The following is a 5298-nucleotide window of genomic DNA, read 5'->3' as shown; positions in this document are numbered from 1 at the left end:
TCAGGCGGGTTTCGTGGGTGTCCAGCCAAGGTCGAGCCCCCCCCCCCCGAAGCGGGTCTGAAACGGGAGAGCCGCGCTTCTCGTCCGATGGGACTCCAAGGCGCGAAGCCGGACTAGCCTCGCCTGGAAACTCCTTGCAGGCCCACAAGCCCCAGGCGGGCGGGCGGGCAGGCAGGGGGTCTCCTCGGAGGGAGGAAGCAGGAGGCGGGGGCCGAAGGACTTGGCCGGGCCAGGACACCCGCTCCGGGGCGCCTTCCCCGCCACTTTCGGAGCCACGAAGCCTCCCGCCGGACGGGCGCCGCTTGGGGAGGCCACGCCAGCCAAGAAGCAAGCCGGGCCGAAACTCGGCTGCCCCCCCCCCCCGGCCAAAGACCCAGCTTGGCCCCCACCCCGATGTCCTGGGCGTACATACACGAACCAACAAACACCTCAAGCCATTTATTTGTAAAGGGCATAAAAAGTAGGCAATGTATTATTTGAATCCCAAGGAATCCCGAGCTCTCCTTCCACTAAAAGCAAATCGTTTGAGAATGGTAGAGCTTCCACGTAGAGCAAGTGCCTGAGGTCAGGTTTGGAATTGGATTTATTTGGCCACAGGATCCTTAAAAGGCTGCATTTCCATAAGATCAGCCAAGGCTTCCTTCTAAAATGTTTCCCCTCCTCTCTTTGGGGCTTTTGGCCACCCGCTTCTCTTCTTGGTTCCGTGCAAAGCCTTTCAAGGTGTAAATTTACTCCTAAGCTTTAACAAGATTCCTTTACTTTTGTTTGATTACTCATTTTAAGAAATGGTAATTTTGTCGTCCTTTTAGGTTCCCTGTAAGGTGAATAAAAATGCTTTTTGCGAGTAGAAAGTGCCCTTCCAGTACAGTCCTAAGGCTGACTAGCGCCTGCCAGGGATCTGCCTCTGGCAGGGAAAATGCCCCTTCCTTTCCTGTGTGTAAATCGTGTTGTAGAGTCTGCAAAATGACTCAACCTGAGCTATTGAAACTCATTCAGAGTTCTGCAGAGATCGCAGAGTTGTAGAGCTGGAAGGGAGCCCACGGATCATCTCCCAGTCCAACTGCTTCTCTTCCTCGGCTTCCTGCCCCTCCTGAATGTCTTTCTCACACAGCAGCAAACCCACGCGGGATCCTGTCTTCTGCTTCGCGGGGGGAGCCACGCAGCCTCTCTCTGCATCGCTCCAAACGAGCCCCTTCAGCTTCGGGGGAAGGACGGAGCTCTCGTCCACTTTCTCTCTGGCTTGGAGCCCCAATGCCCCCCCCCCCGGAGGCTTCACCTGGGGCAGAAACCCCGGCTAGACGCGTGTCTGCTTGACTCTGCTAGACGCGTGTCTGCTTTGAGGGGGTTTTTTACAATCAAATGGTCTATAAATTTTATGAAATAAATAGAATGACGCTGTGTTTTTGTCCGCTCATTAATAAATTACCTTTGCTTTTGTTTTATCTAAAAGGGCACCCACTTTTCTGAAAGATTGCCATATACTTTTCCAAGGACCTTGTGACCAGGATGGTGAGGGGAAATGGTGAGCCCTTCCTTCCTTCCTTCCTTCCTTCCTTCGGGCTGGGGTTTACTTTCGAGGTGCCCAGCTGCCCCTTGGAAGCTGGAAGGCAAATGGTAATAGGTTTAGAGAAATGATGGTCTTACTATTGTTTAGTCATGGGAGCTTAAAAACAGTGAAACTGATGATTTCCATATCACCTTGCAGATCATTTAAGGACTGGTCTATGCCTGCTAGGACAGAGCTGTTATGTCCTGAAGTTTTCACCCTGGGCCAGCAGGGGGATACTGTAGATAGTTATGCAAATGAAGGATCGAAAGTGACGTTCAGTGATTGGATAGTTTTAGAAAGTTGTTACAGTAACAAGGTACTGGAGCTCTATATAAGCAGGCTGGCTGAACCCTTCAGTTCAGTTCTGTTCTGGCATCTGAATAAAGAAGAGCTGTTTGAAGAATTGCTGTGTCGTCTGATATGTTCATCCACAACTTAACAAGAGCAATCCTAGTTTCCCAGACTGGAGGGGATTAAGTACAGGATCCATTGGGCTCTGCTGGACTCTATGGAGGAGTGATGACATGCCTCTGCTGCTGCAGAATCATAGAGTTGCAGAGCTGGAAGGGAACCTGATGCTCATCTAATTCAACCCCCTACATGCATTAAATGCATGAAAAGTGCAGGAAAGTGGTGAGGAACATCCACTGGTATCCCTTAGTCAACATCATTTTCAGGGGGGTGCTAAGGATAAACCATGGTGCAGGGCAGATCCCTGCTTGTGGTCTTCTCAGAAACATCTGGACACAGATTGTTGCATCAGATGGCCCTCAGTCTGATCCAGCCAAAGTCTGCAGATGTTCTTGAAAAGCTCAATAAATAATTTGCATTAGTCTTCACTGCAGAAATTTTGAGACTTCTCCACGCCCCCCCCCCCCGGAAGCACAATGGAGAAGCGATATGAAATCAAGGTGGCAAAAGATTAAATTTCAGAACTAGCTGGCAAGTCTCCAAGGCCAGGGGGCACTCACCTGAGAGTTCTTAAGAACTCAAATGGGAAATTGTTGATCTTCAAGGTAAAGTATGTAACTTATTGCTAGAATCAGCCTCCTCACCAGAGGACTGAAACGCAGCCAACATCAAGTTTTGAAAAAGAATCCACAAAGAATCCAGGAAATTAAAGACCTGTCAGTCTAACTTGTTTCTCAGGTAAGTTGGTGGAAAGCATTATTAACACGAAGACTGTGAATATTTAGAAGAACAAGCCTGTTGAACATCTTTATAAACTACTTGGATGAAGGAATTGAGGGGATGCTCATCAAATTTGCAAATGACACCTAACTGGGAGGAGTCGCTAATGTCGCAGAAAATGAAAATGACCTTAACGGACTGGAAAACTGGGTGCAATCTAACATACTGAATTTCAATAGGGACAAATGTAAGAATTCCCTTCTACATCACCTTGTTTGTTACCCGGGTGAGGAACATCCACCTTTTGAATAAACCACAGAAACTATTTTTCAAGTCCAGCATCAGGATTTAGGGACCCAGCGCTTATTATAGCTATTGCAATAGGACAGAGCTCACTCCACTCAACGGCCAGTTGAGAAGGGCTGCCCCAGGGCACCTCAGAAGAAAGGCTTATATCGTAGTTCAAACACAGCAAACAACGAGTCATAAAACATTTTCACATACATCAAGAAAGGTTACAAGTCATGGGATAGAAAACACGCATGGCGTCTCTCCCCCCCCCCCCCCGGGGTTGACCAGACGTGTGTAGGCCTTTTGCCCAATTTAGGCATCGGGTGTCCCATGTTGCCCTGGCCTCCTAGCCTATGATCAGTCTTGATTGACATTTCTCCCGTCTCTCTTTCAGGAAACTGCCAAGGATTTCTTCCCTGATGTTAACTCATAACTGACATAGGAAAACACCCTGCCTTTCAGGGTCAGATAAGGAGAGCTGGAAGGCAGCGTAGGAGGGGAGAGACTCACAGCTCCAACAGTAGGAGCTGTCTGACAGTGGAACGGTCTCCCTCAGGAGTGGTGGACTGCCCTTCCTTGGTTTTTAAGGAGAGGTTGGGTGGCCTGTAGGAGTGCAAATATCCAGAGTGTGGGGTCAGGTGGGATTACTATGAGGAATTATAAAATATGCATCAAGCCATTGTGTCCACAATGAATGCATTGTGTTGACTGGGTTTGATACATTGACGATAATTTCTGATTAAATCTCATAAGATTCTGCATTCATGCCTTTTTCCTCTACTGCCCATTTCATTCATTTACACCGAAGTATGCATGCCTAACTAGTGTTTATAGTTTAACTTTGTCCCCACTTGGGGTTTGTTTAAATGCTCAGAGGAAATCTGATTGGTTCTTACGAGCACTGTGTAAAGGATTATTTTGCTAATAAAGTGGCCTGGTGAGGGGTGTGGGGTACGCACTTCCTCCGAGAGCCTTGCCAGTCAAAGCCTCGTGTCTTATTTTAATCGGGGTCCAGTCCTTCCTTTGGCCTCAGAACGCAACAGTGGCCTCCTGTCATGGATTCTTTAGCTGAGATTCCTGAATTGCAGGGGTTGGACTAGATGATCCTTAGGGTCCCTTCCAACGCAAAGATTCTATGATTCTATGAAATGTAGAACACACAAAAATCAAGCCTAATACACTCTAAAAGGTTAAATGCAATTAAAGTGCAACTTTGAAACATTATTCAAATCAAAAATAAACACCCGGGGTCTCTAGTTCTTATATCAATCGGTTGGTGGAAGAGCAGGACAGCACCAGTTCAGGCTGCAGGTGAGGCTCACATAAAATAATGTTCTACACACACAAGCACATACCCCCCACATAAAAACTGGCGTGTCAGGATAAAATGCATTCTGACATACCAGTTTCAGATAAACTGGTGTGTGTTTTTTGGTTTTTTGAATGGAGAAGCCTTCATGCAGTTTGGTGTTTTTTAAAAAAATTTTCCACTTTAATACAATAAAAAATCAAAAAAGAAGAAACAAAAAAAAGTTAAAAACACAAAGTTTACAATCCTTATTTTTCTATAACATATTTCCCTGACTTCCCCACCCCTCCCCTTCTTGTATTCCAATTCAAATTATTAGTTCAACAAGTTCTTATCCCCAATTCTTAACCTTTTTCTATTTAGTTCATTTAAAAAAACCAATTTTACCTTATAAACATCAATATTTATACATCAATTCTCATTCTTAAAACTTTTTTCTAAAGTCGACCCAAATTCCCTTCCACGACTTCCCCAATTTTCATACAAATAGCAAAACAAAATAAAAGCAAAAACAGATTATAATCATGCACCCTTTGGATCCCCAAACTCCACCCCCCCCTTTCCCGGTTTCAATCCCCAACAAATGTCCATCAATCTTGATCTACTATCAGCCTGGAGATCTCACGTCCGAGGCTCTTAATTCTCTCTCAATTCCTCTCTGCCGGTTTTTTAGAGAGTCCTTGATATTAAACACCAGATCTCGGAGAAGCTCTAGCCAAATGGGATCCATGTTTCTTCCAGCCAGGCCTCCATACTTAAAAGTGGAGCCCGAATCTTGTTTCTTACTCCCTTCAAGTCCAAATGTCCCCAAAGCTCCAGCCTTCATGCAGTTTGGAGGGGTATTGTTATCATCATTATTTTATTTATTTATATCCACCTTTCCCCCAGTTTGGAACTTATGGCAGCTTACGCAGCTAAAATAGAACACGCTAAAAGCATAGAAAAGACACTCATTAAACACTAATAGAATTAAAATACTATAAAAAGATCCATTGAAAACATAGCACAGAACCAGCCC

The 5298-nt window shown here is 45.7% G+C and overlaps 1 long non-coding RNA gene across 1 annotated transcript; it reads left to right on the top strand.

Annotated features, from left to right (window-relative positions):
* Nucleotides 1-1362: 1362 nt before the first annotated feature.
* Nucleotides 1363-1952, top strand: LOC144327679 (uncharacterized). The gene is made up of 2 exons (XR_013392758.1): nt 1363-1522; nt 1706-1952. It is a non-coding gene; the product is annotated as an uncharacterized LOC144327679 (long non-coding RNA).
* The last annotated feature ends 3346 nt before the right edge of the window (nt 1953-5298 follow it).

Source organism: Podarcis muralis, chromosome 5 (genome assembly GCF_964188315.1).
Source record: "Podarcis muralis chromosome 5, rPodMur119.hap1.1, whole genome shotgun sequence".
Taxonomy (NCBI): domain Eukaryota; kingdom Metazoa; phylum Chordata; class Lepidosauria; order Squamata; family Lacertidae; genus Podarcis; species Podarcis muralis.
This window is presented reverse-complemented; position numbering and strand designations above follow the sequence as displayed.